The sequence below is a fragment of the Mercenaria mercenaria genome, chromosome 7 (assembly GCF_021730395.1).
Source record: "Mercenaria mercenaria strain notata chromosome 7, MADL_Memer_1, whole genome shotgun sequence".
In the NCBI taxonomy this organism is placed as follows: domain Eukaryota; kingdom Metazoa; phylum Mollusca; class Bivalvia; order Venerida; family Veneridae; genus Mercenaria; species Mercenaria mercenaria.
Window position 1 is genome coordinate 22,267,210 of NC_069367.1, and position 18,396 is coordinate 22,285,605.

An 18,396-nucleotide genomic window follows, 5' to 3' on the forward strand; every position below is an offset into this window, starting at 1 on the left:
TGAAAAAAGAGTTGAACAAAACAGACAGAAATCTTACATCCATTTAAGATGGTTGTTGATAAACTTGAAATCATTATTGTTGTACCAACCAAAGTTACTGTTAGTATTGGTATAAATAATGAAAATGATGACCATAATAGCGACGTAAAAATAATTATAATTAATATGATAAAAATCCACTTCTCACTGATTGAATAATGTCCGAATTAGGTCGTTGTTAATATCTAAGACTAGTGACAACAACAGCAATACATTTCCGCCAGTCTTATTTCCGATATGAAAGAGGTTTCCAACTGTCGTATACATGTACTTTAATTAGACTGTAGCCACGGACAGGTTTATACCAAGGTTAAATACTCTGTCAAGATACAGAAATATTTATATAATATGATAATTATATTAAGTTTATATTAAATCTTAAATATTTCATCTGAAGAAATGTAATATTAAAAATAGCAGCATTATTCTCTTCGGGCTTATTTGTCTGCATGCGGTGTCATTGTACAGAATTGAAATTATCCATTCGGCACAAAGGCCAGGACCTGTACATCATTTTGACAAAAAATGTTTTAAATTACCCCCAGTGCATGTTCCTTGGCACTGGAAATTGTTTTCTTTAAAACTGATTATCTTTATAGTTAACAGCAGAAATAAGTAGTCGGGCATGTAGAACTGCCTTAAACAGTAATTCTAGAATCATGATGTGCTATTGATTTAGATTTTTAGAAACACTAGTGCCTTTCACAAAGAAAGCTGAAATTAAATCAGACATTGTAAAGTGGGCACGCGCATTTCTTCAGCGGGAAAGGATGTTTAAATAACAGAATAATGACAAATTTATGTAATAAAAGGCATAAGAAATCAAATGTCTATTATATGTTCAGAATCACAAACATATTAACACCTACATGTATATATTAATTTACCAACACGGTTTGCAGTAAATGGAGTGAGTGATATTTAATATATCAAGCAAAGAAGAGTGTCATAGGACTCTGCAAGACACATTCACGCTTGTTTAAATTTCAGAAAAAAATGTCAGGCATTATGACATGATGTGTAAGAAAAAAGTTTACTCGGTGTTTGATTCTTCTTCCTCACTGTTTACATAAAGGCTGTGACTAAATACAGAGTTGGTGCGCCCGTGATATATTACAGACTCCGGTATATACCGGATTAACTAAATTTGAACAAAAACACCTTAAATTTATATATTTTGTAACCATGGTTATTCTAACCCTAACCTTTAGTCAGTATATTATGCACATTATACACTAAATGCGTGCGGACATGCAAAAAAATGAGTATTTTTGCCGTGCGTTCCTTTTGATAATAATTCCGCGCATGCGCAGAACGGCTGCACCAACTCTGCAATGAGAAACATTCTTACATAAAAGCATCTTAAAGTGTAATTATAACACAAGCTTACTGTCATTACTGTCACATCAAGTAATCATTATAAAGTCACACAAATATATTAATTCAGTATATATTAGTCAAGACTTTTAGTCAAGGCCGCACCCCAGGCTTTGAGACAAGATGTTTTCTTGTGGATATCTTAATTTTTGTCCTGCCATATGCTTCTATGCTTATAGCCTTAAATGATGTATAAGGCTTGAAAGTGGCCTCTGTAATATGTGCTTTTTGTTTATTATCGTCTCAATAAATATGATGTTTACTGCAAACACATCACGTTCCAATAAGCTTTCCTGTCAGAATGATGGAAGAGACTATAGTTACAGGTCACATTTACTGTTGTTTTCAAAAGAAATTAACTATTTCTCAACAATAACATATTTTTAACAAACTCTTTGCTAAAGTTCAAACAAAGGAGAACTTGATGATTTGTATAAGACAATATCACACTACGATTCCCTGCGGAATCAAGTGTTTAAAGGATGATATATATTTTCCAGTAAATGTCTCATTTAGTGGGGGAAATTCTTATTATAGTTTCAGCTAACAATAGCACAATTAGCAGGAAACATTAGACCTGGATACACAAACTTAAAACATTATATCTAGACGCTATGAATGCCTAAGTGATTGACCATGATTAACGACTATTATGTTTGAAATAATAACAATGTTATCGTAAATTTCTTATTTCTCAGTTTTTAAAATATTTTATAGGAACTTATCGTATCTTACTGATCCGATAGCCTGATATTACAAATATACCTTTTGCTGTATTGTTAAATGCATTTTGTCGCTTATGTATGTACATGTAACGTTGTTTGTAATGTATGTAACGCTGTTAATCGCATTGGCGATATTTTACTCGCTAACGTTACTATTATAGTTTTTCGTGTGTTTGTTTTTTTTCCCTATTATATTAAGGAAAAATTAGGTAACTGTGATACCAACGGCTGCCATCGTACATACAAAATATGTATGCTCTACTAAAGCGGTAACGAATATCAACAACTTTATTGAATAATCCAAAAAGGTATTATATGCAATAATGATACCTTTAACACGTACATGTAGTAACTTTTATACTACAATGTCAGTGCAATAATTTACGATAAGTATGCTTAGTTGAAATAGAAAAATATTTCTGCTGGAATTTGATGACAGGATCAGATCAATAAAGTAAGTGATATAGAATACATATGCTGAATTTGCAATTGTGTTTGATATCTCAAAACGTCAATATCCACAGAGTCTTATGATTTTGTATGATAATTATGTATTCTAGAAATTGTTTTAGTACCTTGAGAAATTGCGAATTTCAACACTTAGTGTTTAAACACCCCGTTGACAAATACAGGAACCTGTGTAGGTTATTGAAGATGCATTTGAAAGTTTTCTGATATATCAAAATGCATTATGTCAGCTTTCAGGCAGAACAGAGAGCTCCTAATAAGAACTGACAGTAAATAACATTTTTGCATCCTTGTAAATTGCAACGTTACAGTAAGGCATTGTAACAATCTAATCAGAATATCCATAAAACCTTATTCCAACTTTAATTACATTAATCTGATTATGTCTTTTGGACTTAACTTTATCCGATATATATTATTTTTCCTTCTCACAATCACGAAATAAAAGAAGAGAAAAGAGTCTATAACAGTGAGAAAGATATATTCTAACAAGGATAACAGTATAATTATATTTTTCAATTTTCAAAGCAGCAAGTTTAGGTTACTGTTTGTTAGGTTTCGGTGTATAAGAAGTAATGCTAAAATGTTATCGGGTTTGTGGCAATCAATTCAACTCATTTGATTTTCTACAAGTACTACTGATAAGGAACTCATGCTTTCCCATAGGTTTTTTTTTAAATATGAATATCTTTTATATTTTAATTAGTATTTTAAATATTAAAATCTGAACTTTCAAAATGAAGTTGTTATTCGAGTTGAATGCAATTATAAATGCGAGGCAATATCAAATATTATTAATAAACTAGTGTAATAATTATACAAAAATTATGACGTAAAATATGTGATAAACATATGATTACAAAAAAAAATCGTCTGAGTAACAAGCGAGTTCGAGATATCGCATTTCAACTGTATATAGCGCAAAGGTGGCAACACGATTAAAATCTGCTTATAATAAGTTTGTACACAATATCGTACTAATATTCCCGATTAATTAGAAATAATCTTCATCGCTGGAATCCTTATTCGTGACTCCAGTTTGGAGCCATTCCAGCTAGTATACCGACTACATTTTATTAAAGATGTTTGTTTAGCATCATATCGTCATCGTTTATAATTATGCAGGTTCATTACTCTTAATGTACTGGTTAGTACTTTAAGTGACCATCGACGCATAATAGGATTAAGTGTAGAAAAACGAAAAACAAATGGATCAGGTCGTTAAGTGACGTGTCTTCTCTGTGTAAGCCTAGCCTACTTAATGTACTGAGTAAAAGTTTGTAAACAAAATTTGTCCTGGCTATCGACATATATCCTCTTTCTGAATAACATCCTGTTGCGTGACCACTGACAAGTTCAATCTTAGTGCAATTAGGTTCCATTTACTTCTGTAAGTAATTAGTTATACTTATAAGAATTACTTGCATATGTTCAGCTTTTTCTGTTTTTGGGGGTTTTTTTTGTACATTTTTAAAAGTTTTACTTCTGTAAATAATTAGTCACATTGATAGGATACCATTTGCCTGTTCACATTTCGTCTTTATTGGCATACTATAGCCCGGACAAAAGTGTACACTATAGTATTATACAAATCTAACTAATATATTAAGGGGTCTGACCATGCCTTGAATATTGTCCGGAGGCTACCTGGGATCTTCCTCCATCATCTGAAAGTTGGAAAAGTCGCCTTATGACTTAAATTGTGTAGGATCGACTCTAAACCCCCGTAATCGATACTGTGAAGTTTGTTAAATATACATGTATGAGCCGTGCCATGAGAAAACCAACAGAGTGGCTTTGCGACCAGCATGGAACCAGACCAGTCTTCGCATCCGCACAGTCTGGTCAGGATCCATGCTGTTCGCTTTCAAAGCCTATTGCAATTAGAGAATGCGCAGGCTGGTTGGATGCGCAGGCTGGTTGGATCCATGCTGGTCGCAAAGCCACTATGTTGGTTTTCTCATGGCGCGGCTCAATTATCTTGTCCCGCTAATTAAAGCCATAACAAGGGTTAAGCTGAGACAAATAATAAAAAATGGAATGCTCCGTTCAATTATAACAGACACGAAATACGGAAATGTCGAGGAAAAAAATGGCGAATTCATATAACTGTCGCTGTTTTTGCGCGAATGAGTATTTTCCCTTTATTGCATATATTGTGCACATCTTACATGACATATCTATGTATGACATTTAAGTAACATTTTAACTGCATTACAGAATTTGTCGTGGTGACTTTCGTCATACACCACCACTTCAATTTGTGGTCTTATTTGTTAGCTGATTTACAGTATGCTTGTTTGACTGAAAATAAGTTTCCTGCGTAAAATATGACCTCATCTTTTCTTTTGATTTCTATGCTTGTATTACAAATTCAATATTCTTGAAGAAAATGTAAGTTATAGACATTTGAAATATGACTTGATGTGGCTTGCAACCATTGGAAGTTTCTCAAATTTATAAGGAATAAAACAGACTAGCTATTCATTATTTTCATGCATGAAAGCATTTAACTGGAAACCAAATTGTGTATCAACTCTAAAAGAACATAACGGAATTGTAATGTTGCTTGAGTTTTTTTCACTTCGAGTGCTTGTGGCACTTCCTGGAATAATGACTATTAAATTGTCATCAGTTTTCAAGGGTAATTTACTCTTGGGATCTATTTTGTGTATTGAATAATTTTCGCTAAATTTTCCCGTATTTGCTGAAATGCCCTGGTTAAATTTGATTAATTCTAGGCATTTGCAGTAAAAATGCGTAACATGTTTCATTTAATACGATTTTCACAACGCCGACATGTATGTGAAAATGTACATCATTAAGACGTGAATGTTATTCTACAGAAGATGTCAGAATTGTGTTAATGTTTATTTTTTCGTCGTTTAGCAAACGGAAAGCGAAAGCTAGTTTGGCACATAGCTTTGTTTCAATACTTCATCACATCTAATATCAGTTAAGACAGTTTATTAATTTATTGATGCCAAAAATATCCCTAAATCAAAGGGCTCGAGCGTTTCACTTTGAGATAACTGAAATTTGAAATAAAATTATCTTTTGTGCACGTGTACTGGGGACGGGGCTTGGAAATGTTTGTGAGATAACCAGAATTTTGAGATAAACGACTTCGATATATCGATTTTCAACTGAAATGTTTTAATTGTTTAGCGCTCTCCGAAGCATAATCATCAAAAGCTTCATTCTGTCTGAAGTTGATGAAACAATAAGAAGGAAACTTCATAGAGAGCTCTTTTGGAAATATAGAAGGCAAAATTGCAAAATAGTAGCACTCTGAGCTTGTTTCAGCTGGTTCATCAGAGGTAATAACATGTGCAACAACCGTTTCGACCCTAGGATAGACAGTAACGAAACTCTGTTATACAGATAAATGGAAAATAACTTGACTTAAGATGGTATATTACTTTTTTATCTACCAGTAAAAATGAGTTTTCTGGCAATCTTTCGACGGAATTGCACTAGGCCTACATAAAACATGTAACCGGAGATGAATCATGTGAAAGCCGTAATCGACGAACAAAGTGAAGCACCACGTTATTGATTACGTCACCAAAACCGTGATGTGTGACGTGATAAGAAATTACTATTGATAAAACCCCTTTACACGATTTATAAAATAGTATTTCTAGCATCTTAGCAGCCCATGAGTAATTTAGAAAGTTGTGAAAAGTAAAGTTCGTCCAACAGAGTAATATTAACACAATTACTTATGAAAAAGAATTGATTGCTTATAGGAGAGAAATAAAAGCTTTTACAAATCAGACTATTCTACTGTGAGAATGCATTAATAAAAAAGATTTTCTAAATCACGTTGAGAAATAATGTCGACCTGATTGATTTAACAGCAACGAACCAAACAGAAAAGATAAATTCATTTTAATATTGCTTTATATGTGGGAAACACGTCATGTCTTAATGAGGCTCTAAAGCAGAGACTATTTCGACTTTTCACATTTTACTGCACAGCAGAAAATATATCATGAATATACTAGATATAGATTCTGTTTGTGAACATCAGATGTGATATGTTTAAGAAGCCTGCTGGTGAGCACGAGTGAAAGATATTTCGTTCTGACATCTAAAACAGATTTTTTTTTTATTTCATATCTTTTACGTAGTTGTTATCAAATTATACTTGCTTGCCCTCGTAGCGTCACGCATATTGAGAAATCGTGACGTCTCAACGCTGAAAATGGTAGAAATTTAAAATGATTCTTCAAGATTGTTGTACACTTAAAAAAAAACTTTTAACATTATTATCTTTTTTTTAAAAAAAAAAACTCTCTCAAATAACTTATAGTACATTCTAGAAATTCGACAACTTCCACAATTTACAAACGAATGAATTGGGTTATACCTCCAGAATATAACGACAAAAACAAAGTAGCTTATTAACTTCTTTCTGTCATATCTTTGGAATAAACTTGAGTTTGGTTTAATATCTGATTACATATCCGTAAAACGTCAGTATAATTAATGAGATTAGAATCAAACATTACAATGAAATCTTTTTAAGCAAGTTAGATGTAGAAAGTTTTATTTTTTTCCATTGATATAAAAACGAAAACTGCAATGAACCGTGCCATGGGAAAACCAACATAGTGGGTTTGCGACCAGCATGGATCCAGACCAGCCTGCGCATCCGCGCAGTCTAGTCAGGATCCATGCTGTTCGCTTTCAAAACCTATTGCAATTAGAGAAACTGTTGGCGAACAGCATGGAGCCTGACCAGACTGCTCGGATGCGCCGGCTGGTCTGGATCCATGCTGGTCGCAAACCCGCTATGTTGATTTTCTCATGGCGCGGCTCAAATGCTTTATGAAACTTCTACTGTCCGTTAATGTTTCAGCGCCCAAACAAACATATCAAGATGACATTAAAATGAAATATTTCTGAAGGTTTACAAGAAAACGTCCATAATTGAAATAGACCTTATTTTTTATTCTTAGAGACCTATATAGTAGGCATTTGCAGTTATGAAAATGGCAAGACATGTATATAATTATAATGCCAGTGTGACCATCGAAGAAGGCTATATCTGTAGCTGGCATGCCTGAGATGTTTCGAGAATGAGAAAACAATAAATAAATGATAACAATTTTCGGTGCCAAATATATGCTTGTATTTTGGTGTAGACACAGTTCTTTAACCTTCATCAATTTGGTAAATAATGTCAAGACTTAAACAGTATGTCCTCCATATGGTAATGATGCTTTCTCTCGTGAAAATCGTGAACGTACAAAAATACCTTTGTTCAATGGATTACTAGAGTTTCTGCGCTTACCATAATCGAATCGAATTTGCACTCAAAAGACACGTCCATTACAAAAAGATATAAATTTTAATCCATTGTTGTACTGAATTCAGAATACCACACATTGAATGAATATTTCAGTAGCTAGGTCGTTTTGTTTCTTATTTGTTTAACCCACCAATTCCAATAAATCATAAGACACATTTTCAATAAGACTGCGACAGAATTGTTTGATATTCGTTACCTGTTAGCTTTAGTTTAGAAGAATTTTAAAGAGAAATGAAAATAATAACCAAAACTTGTTTATGTTTTTCTTGGGTTAGGAGCCACACAGACACAGTTAAGGTCATGTGGCAATTTTACAGCTATTAACGGTAGGGGGGTACTTAAAGCCCCTACGGCTGTTATTTCAGGTATGAACCATGCCAACTAGATGGCTTCCTCACATAAAGACTTCTACACCCCAAACCAACATCTAGAGCAAAGAATTTTGACGCTCGGACACAAAGACGTGTTATTCCAAGCCTGTGACATAATATTATTATTACGAAAGAAACATCATTTTATGTATTTAGAACCCAGTAGAGAGAACAGCAGCCGATATTCTGTATACATTTTAATGAAAGAAACATTACAGCAAAATAAAGAATGTATTTCCAAAATGTACAGTTTTACAATCAGAGTCCGATACTTTCAACATATTTGAAATGTATTTCTTTAGGCATGCACATTTTTGAGGAACTAAAAATGCTAAGGAAGTCATCATGAATATCACATAGTTCCAGAAAAATAAATCAAGAACACAAACAGAAAATACGTTTTAACTGCAATGACAAATACAAACATTGTAAGAACGCATTTAAGCAGTATTTCTCTACAATATTACATTAGAAAATGAGCAAGATAATGATACTGCTATTCCCAGAGGGTTGTCTGTTGATCTATTACTCCCAGTGCATGTTTACTGGCGTTTGAATGTTTTATATCTTTGATGATCTAATTAATGGACAACCGTCTTACAAGAAAGAGGACCTTAAAAACATAAATATATAATAACAATGTTAAAAATAAGATTATATCTTTTTAATGACATTTCATGGAAGCATTAATACCTTGCACAGCAAAAGGTGAAACTGCATGCGGCTTTGTAAAGGGGACAGCCGCATTTTGCATTTTTTTCTTGATTCAAAAGGAAAGGCTGTTTTTATATTTAAACTGTAAAATGAAAACTTATTTGAGAAGAAGAACACAAAAAAACTCGTATTGAAACTGGTAGTAATACATATCTGTGCTGCAATGCATGTCTAATTTTACAGAAATTCTATTTCACAGAATGCGCGTTTCAACAAAGTCTGTTTTCACAGAAAATTAATTTTCACAAGGAAGTCTTTTACACAGAAATGCGTTTCACAGATAATCTGTTTTCGCGGAAAGACTGTTTCACAGTCTGTTTTCACAGAAAACCTTTTTCATAGAATATCTGTTTCACAAGGAAAATAGATTTCATAAAGGCTCGTTTTATTTCAAAACAATAGTTTTTTTTCATAGAAATTAACAGAATGTTGTTTCAAAGAAAGGATGTTTTCACAGAAAGTAATTTTAACGGATAATATGTTTTCAGATCAAGAAGTAGTAACTAAGTTATAACTAACGTACATGAGACAAACCTTAACATTGATGCATTTGAATTAAATCGTGACCACATAATACAGCAAAATGCCGTTTGCTTTATTGATTCCGTCATAAATAATGTCATGCTAAAGAAATTGTTATCTAAAGTGTTCAGTATAACCTGTCACCATTTTAATTGTTTCCGACCTGAACTAGCAGATATTCTTCGACAGAAATACTTGAAACAGATAACATTTTTTTTTTTATGTTTTCAGGTTAAACATGATAAATGTCTAGGGAATCGATCATGACGGTTGTACTTTATCTTAAACGGATAATATTACATCAAGCAAACTGTAATTGTTAATCTAATTTCAGCTTGTACATTTCTGTTATGAACTGAAAAAAATGATCGTCCCAGTTTTACTTTATAACACAATAACAGCTTTATCCGTATGAAAACAATGGCATCACATCTCACAAATTCTTTTGTGATAAAATATTAAACAGACGTTCACAGAAACGTGCATTTGTATTAATCATTGCAGGAACTGTTTATGTCATTTTCATTTGTTTGGTTTAAGTTTACATCGGCACAATTATAGGTCTTATGGCAAAGTTACGATCCAGCATGCGACTGTGGATTTAGACAATGGTTTTCCGAGCATTTTTCCACGAATAGAGCGGGCACTTTTATAGAATCTCCGACCTTCCTTACGGCAGCAGGATTGATTTTTTACAAAGAGATAAATTATCAAGAATGATAGCATGAAGCACATGTATATGCAAACAGAGTTTTATTCAATGATTGAGACTAACTCACCACTTACATAAAGAGAAAGATATAATATTCTACACCATAAGCTGAACTGTGTGAGAAGTGTGGCACCACAAAATGTATGAGTGTATCAAAGACAATAGTGGCAACTAATTACCACATATTGACATGAGTTCCTAAAATGATATGCATTTAGTAATGTCATCAAGTATCTAATCATATATTGATCGACTTTGGAATCTCATGACAAGTCCACTGCTCACTCATCGAGACCAGAAAATTTCTGGCAGAGAGTCAAACTTTTGTTCTACAGCATGCCTCTTGAATTCAAATACAAATCCTGGGTATTTCAGTAGCTGATTGACACAATTACCTTATTTCTGCACCACTTAAATTATTATACAAAGAGCATTTTTCAAAGATCAAGTCTACTAAAATATTAGTATTTACCCAACATTCAATTTATAGTTATACTGTCCAGTAGTATACCGGTAGCACAATAACTGGCCAGACATTTTCATTATCGATAGAACAGTTGTCGGTCTAATTCTATATTTATCGTTAGGAAAGTGTTAATTTCTTAAGTATATTTACCTTATCTTTTCCAGAACTGTTCATCTCTAAATAATGTACTACTGCAAACTGAAATGCCATAACAGTAATTGCCGAAAATTTTATTTACAACCATTCTGATATTCTTTCATCAATGCAATAAATAGGTGTTGTTAGCAGAATTGTCTCAGAAACACACGAGAACTTGATAAAATATCACTACCGTGGCCATGATTAATCTTACAGAATCGACTGTTTCATGAATGACAGCATTAATTTTTTAGTAATTGTATCATTAAATTGGCAAATCCTGAATATGGTCTAAGTAAAAAATATTAACAATGGCGCTGTGTATTATTTGTTTTTGAAAAATGAATGAAATTCAAAATTGATTTTCGCGTATATCAATTTTTATTTATTCATTTAATTCATTTATTTATTATTTATCTTATTTATTGAATTTATTCATTTGAAACGTATTGGAACTTAAATAAGCCTTATTTTATTTTTTTGAAGAGGTGTTTTCTGATACGTGTATACCATTGGAGGGATAACGCATGTTTTTTTCGTGTTATAACATCTGCAGAAATCCGAGGGATTGGTTGGTACAAAAACACCCCCAGAAAAGTGACAATAACAGCAGTTTTATGTTAGAATGAGCATTATTACATAACTCCTAAATATAAATCGCCGAACCATAGTTTCCTCTGCGTTGCTGACATTTAAGGGTGGTGGTGGTGGGGGGGGCAGGAGGGTTAACGTCACGCTATTTTCAGGCTAATAAGTCAACAACTGTGAAAGTTCACCTCTGATTTTATGCAGTATGACACTTGTTGAATAATATGCCGGTCAAGAAGTCTATATTGTAAGAGCTAGTAGGGCAATCAAAACTGCAAATGAAAATTCACAGTACATTACGTTTAGACGGTGCATTCTAACAACCTAATTAGAATGTCCTCGAAACCTTATTCCGGCTTTGATTACTGCTCATTTACTCTGCTATTTTATTGTTGTCTTAACTTTATCCGGTGTAATCTGTTTTTTCTTCCGAAAATCACGAAAAAACTAATTATCTACAAATGTTTTACAAAATGTCGGTCAAAGTACGATAGACATACAAACTGGGACAACAGTGTATAATAGTATTATTCAATTTCGTAAATATGCAGCGAGACTATTAAATTGACTATTAAGCGTTTAAAGCGTTTAGATAAATAAATGTAACAGTGTTTGTGATAGCAATGAACCTGCACGAATGCGACTGACCAAAACTAGAACTGGGGAGCAATAAATATGATTGCCCTTCAGGTTAAGCAGCATTTCGATGAACATTTAAAAAAAGTACTGATTAAAAAAGTAAAAAATACTTTTATAGAAAATATATATAATGATTAGTACACTCATCTACGAGCTCAAACGTTTTCCCAGAAACGTATGTTAGATATTAGTTACGAGTCAAATAGTAGGTTATGGAAGACCTAGGTGAGTTAAAATAGATAAAAGAATGTTTATATAATAAATCAAAATAATACGGTGTTGTTTTTTCCGTAGGATAAAACCTTTGTTTTGAATTCGGATACAAATACACAATAATACGCATCACATACATGTACATAATTAATGATTTAACTCAAATATTAAATCATCGTCTGGCATATATTAACTCGATTCTAACATTATCAAAGTTTACTTATTTTCTATCATTTTTCTTTTTACCGCTTTGACGAATTTACTCTGACATACACACAGTCATTTTATTGCACAAAAACGTCACATTTTCAGCCTTCTCTCTTTAATTGTAACTGATGGTAGTAGAACTATAATTCTAAAATGACAATAATGCTTAGATCATCACAATGATGCTATTATTGACTTCACGTCGCCATACATGCGGTAATGAAATGTTATATAATATTTTATCTAAATTATACAATAAAAATATATAAGAATCGAAATAATTAATAGCTACACCCTCGTGAAATTATTATATGTTATGTATAACTACCCATCGAGTACAAATAGTGTTAAAACACAGAGTTTTGCTATAAATTATTTCTTAATTAGAACTGTAAAAGTCACTAGAACTTAAATTTTCGTAGCGAAATTAGAATTCCGAAATAGAAATATGAGCTAAATCAAGTATCGACACAATGTCATCGTTTTTTACGCACGCACCACTGGCACCAGGACAGAAAGAAAATGCCCTTGTACATGTTATACCCTACCCCTAGGTATTCTATTAGAACCATGGTCATGAAGGGAAAAATATACTAACCCATTTTAATCGCGCATTTCATACCTAAAACACGCAGTTCGGTAAATGTGTACTATGGATATCAAACAAGTGGTAATTTATGTACCATTGTGTACAGGTCACATTTTCTCAGTACTTCTTATCTTAGAAAAACAACGCGTACTTTATAGCTTTTTAAACACAAAAGACTTGCTTGAACTTCCCTGGTGAAGCCGGTCTAGATTACAAAATCATTCTGATTGGCCGATGTAAAAATGTATGTCAATCGTCATTTTACAACACGTGTTCGATAAAATGTGTATATGCAGCATAAATGTTCAAAATGAATTAAATAAACGGAACAAATGTATACCAATGTATGATTTCAAATTCAAAATCATATCCAAGATAAATTTCATTCATCATTTCGAGTTTTATCGTAAAACTTTGAATATTTTGCATTTTGTTTTTGTTTGTTTACATTTCGCCTAACATGTGCACACTGCCGTGACCTCTAGACCGGATGTTCATTAGAGGAGTTCACGCAAGTTTTTTTTCTGTAGCGTTGGCGAAAGCATAAAATATGTGGAGCATCTCTGCAATATGGAATATTGAGATAATGTGACTGGTGCACGATGGAAGATAAATTATCACTTGTTCAAGATACTAGGTACCCATTCACCGAACTGCGCGTTCAAGGTGAGAAATGTACGATTGAAATGGATAAGTGCACTTTCCCGTTCATGACCATAGTTCTAATAGAATACCTAGGGGTAGGGTATAACATGTATAGAGGCATTTTCTTTCTGGTCTGGTGCCAGTGACACGCACGCTCTACCTATGCATAAGAGAGTAGTCAGATATATGATCTTAATTTATATTCTCATTGTTTCACAATATCAAATGTTGAATGTAAACTTCGTGCGAATGTCTTAATAATTCTATTCAGAATTCTGATGGCACGAGACCGCTAATGCATAATTTGAATAATTCAAGATTTAAACAAAGCAGAAATGTCGTTTAGTGACGTAGTATTTTACGTACGAAACTAAAACTTGTAAACAAAATTTGTTCTGGTTATCTGCATGCTTATCATATTGGTAAGCATACATATTTTCTTTCCAGACAATTTCCTGTTGCCCTGATCAATGACAAGTTCAGACTTAGTTCACATTTATTTAAGTTCCGGCTACCATAACTTCATTGACGCTAGTTTATTTTTACATTGTCGCTTTATATTTTGGCTTAAAGGTAAATGCCACACTTGCCTATCTGTATATAGGGCAAAAGCTTTCCTACGGGCAGAATTAAGAATTACTAAGGTGTCTGACCATGCCTGGAATGATACCCGGAGGCCGCCTGGGATCTTCCTCCATCATTTGAAAGTTGGAAAGTTGCGTTAAGACTTAAATTGTGTCGGTGCGACTATAAACCCTCCGAAATGGTTATTCGGAATCGAAACTGTTAAGCTTGTTAAATATATGTTGTCCCGCTAAGTAAGACATAACAAGGGTTTAAGCTGAGACAAACGAATAGAAATAACATGCTCCGTTCAATACTAACTGTGATTAGATAGTAATTACACATTAAAGGTATACACACATCAAATACAAAAGTGGCGAATTCAAATAGTTGTCGCTGTTTTTGCGAGGTAGAGTATGTTCCCTTTGTTGCATTCATTGTGCACAAATTACATGACATATCTATGCATAACATTTAAGTAATATTTTAATTGCATAATATATAATTTGTGTTGGTGACTTACGTCATAACCCACCACTTCAATTTATGGTCATATTTGTGAGCTGATGTTTCCTGCGTCAAATACGACCTCCTGTTTTCTTTCGATTTCTATGCTAACAAATTCAATATTCTTGAGAAAATGTAAGTTATAGACAATTAGAATAGGACTTGATGTGTATTGTAACCATTGGAAGTTTCTCAAATTCATATAGAATAAAGAATAAAACAGACTAGCTATTCAGTATGTTCATGCCTGAAAGCATTTAACTGGGAACCAGATTGTGTATAAACTCTAAAAGAACATAACGAAATTGTAATGTTGTTTGAGTTGTTTTCACTTCGAGTGCTTATGGCACTTCCTGGAATAATGACTATTAAATTGTCATCAGTTTTCAAGGGTAATTTACTCTTGGGATCTATTTTGTGTATTGAATTATTTCCGCTAAATGTTCCCGTTTTTGCTAATTTAAAGTGACCTGGTTAAATTTGATTAATTCTAGGCATTTGCAGTAAAAACACGTAACATGTTTCATTCAATACAATTTTCGTAACTCCGACATGTATGTCAAAATGAACATTATTAAGACAGAAGATGCCAGAATTGTGCTAATATTTTTTTTCGTCGTTAAGCAAACGGAAAGCAAAAGCTAGTTTTGCACATAACATTGGTTCAAAGCTTTATCACATGTCTCAATATTAGGTAAGACAGATTGCCTTTATTAATGCCAAAAATATCCCGAATTCCAAGGGCTCAAGCGTTCATATTAATTTCAATTAAAATGGTATTTTGTGCACGTGTTTTGGGCACGGGACTTACAAATGTGTTTGAGATAACCGGAATTTTGAGATAAGCGACTTCGATATATCGATTTTCAACTGAAAAGTTTTAATTGTTAAGCGTTTCCCGTAGCATAAGCATCAACCTGACGTTGATAAACTTCATAGAGATATCTTTTGGAAGTATAGAAGGCAACACTGCAAAATACTAGCAGACTCAGCTCGTTTCAGCTGGTTCATTGGAAGTAATACCATGTGCAATAACCGTTCGACCCCACAGGTAGCAGTAACGTACCTAGGATACAGTATGGGTCCATGAGCCATATACACTTAAATTTACTACAATTATAGTGTTTTCTTCGGTAAAAAATGACAAAAAGCCATTTTGAAAAAAAGTTTGCTCCTGTGACAATGAGCCATGCGAAAGGTGATCAAGAACAGTTTTACATGTGCATTGCTTCCAGGTCCGTATTTTTTTTTTCAAAACAATATTTCCTTATCAATGATTGGCCGCCTTTTCGGCAAAAGATTAATCTTTCAGAAAAACCTTACTTCAAAACCCAGTTCCAAACCGTTTACGCATCACGAGCGAGCAACAGCGCATGAAACGACAGTGATTTCTCCACCCGAATAAATCCCACACATTTTTCGCACCGATGTCTCCCCCCTAAAACAAATCAAGTACACCATGTCAGTTAAAAATAGCACTACAAGCAGTCAGAATAGGCTAAATGTAAACTAACAAGGCTAAAAATAAGGTTCAATTCTACTTAATTACTTACCAGTTGTTATTTATTGGAATTTGGTAAATAATCCTCGTGAGCCGTCGCTGCTTGTTTATATTCGGGTACTCTTTGGATTTTATCGCTACGTTTGAAATACGTAAACTGTCTCCGCCAATGAAAACGTTCTTTACAACCACCGTCTTGTCAACGGTAATCATGGCAGGCGAAAGTAATTTCCGAAAGCGAAAAATGTTAAATAGCGAATTTGTAAGTAACAAAGTAGGATTGAACCTAGTTTTCGGTCTTGTTAGTTTGTGTTTAGTATGTTATGAACGGTTATAACGTTATTTCAAACTCGAACTGTGTGTTTGATGTGTTTTAGTGGGGAGACTTCGATGCGAAAAATGTGTGGGAATTATTCGGGTGGAGAAATCACCATCGTTTCGTATGCCGTTGCTCGCTCGTGGTGCGTAAACGGTTTGGAACTGGGTTTTGAAGTAAGGTTTTTCTGAAAGATTAATCTTTTGCCGAAAAGGAGGCCAACCATTGATAACGAAATATTGTTTTGACAAAAAGTACGGACCTGGAAGCAATGCACATGTAAAACTGTTCTTGATCACCTTTCTCATGGCTCATTGTCATTGGAGCAATTTTTTTTTCAAAATGGCCTTTTTTAATTTTTTCCTAAGAAAACATTATAATTGTAGTAAATTTAAGTGCATATGGCTCATGGACCCATACTGTATCCTAGGTACGTTACTGCCACCTGTGTTCGACCCTTGGACAGTGAGTAGCGGGACTCTGTTATACAGATAAATAGAAAATACTAGTACTCCAACTTGACTTAAGATGGTTTATTACCTTTTTTAAACTACCATTAAAAATTAGTTTTCTGTCAATCTTTCAACGGAATTGCACTACATAAAACATGTAACCGGAGATGAACCTTATGATGCTTAATCTTTTTAAGCCGTATTCGACGAAAAAAATGAAACACGACGTTATTGATTACGTCACCAACACCGTGATTAAACTAGTATCTCAGGCATCTTAGCAGCCCATGAGTAATTTAGAAAGTAAAGCCCGTCCAACATAGTAATCATTAATAAAAAAAGATTTTCTAAATCACGTTGAGAAATAATGTCGAGCAAATTGATTCAACGAACCAAACAGAAAAGATAAATTCATTTTAATATTGCTTTATATGTGGGAAACTCGTCATGTCTTAATAAGCCTCTAATGCAGATGCAATTTCGATTTTTCACATTTTTCTGCATAGCAGAAAATATATCATGAATGTAATAGATACAGAGTCTTAGTTGTACCATCAGATGTAATATTTTTTAAGAAATCTGGTGAGCAACAGACAAAATTTGTTTTTTTTCATTTCATATCTTTTAAGCGGTTGTTATCAAATAAGCCGCACCATGAGAAAACTAACATAACAGTCTGGTCAGGATCCATGCTGTTCGTTAACAATTTCTCTAATTGTAATAGGGTTTGAAAGCAAACAGTATGGATCCTGCTTGACCAGACTGCGAGGATGCTCGTAGCGTCATATTGAGAAACGTCATACAGAAAATCATGACGTCGCTATGCTGAAATTGGTAGAAATTGAGAATAATTCTTCGAGATTGTTATACATTTAAAAACTTTTTATCATTGTTTTTTTTTTTTTTGTTTTTTAAATCTCTTTCATGTAACTAATAGTACATTTTAGATATTTCACAACATCCACACTTTACAAACAAGAGAATTTCGTTATACTTCAGGAATATAACGACAAAAACAAAATAGCTTATTATCTTCTTCCTGTCATATCTTTGGAATAAAATTAAGTCTGGTTTAATATCTGACTATATATGGGTAAAAAGTCAACCTTTACAATGAAATTAGAATCAAACATAACAATAAAATCTAGTTACAGAGATGTAGCGAGACTTTATCTTTTCCTGTTGATATCAAAACGAAAACTCAGATGCTTTATGAAACTTCTGCTGCCGTTAATGTCTGAACAGAAAATACATTTTTGAAATGTTTGAGTATCATCAGTTTAAGTTATCAAGATGACATTGAAATTAAATATTTCTGAAGTT

At 33.3% G+C, this 18,396-nt stretch overlaps 1 protein-coding gene across 2 annotated transcripts in view; it reads left to right on the forward strand.

Annotated features, from left to right (window-relative positions):
• Nucleotides 1-18,396, forward strand: part of LOC123554762 (retinal guanylyl cyclase 2-like) — an 89,576-nt gene that overhangs the window by 14,800 nt on the left and 56,380 nt on the right. The window lies entirely within an intron of this gene.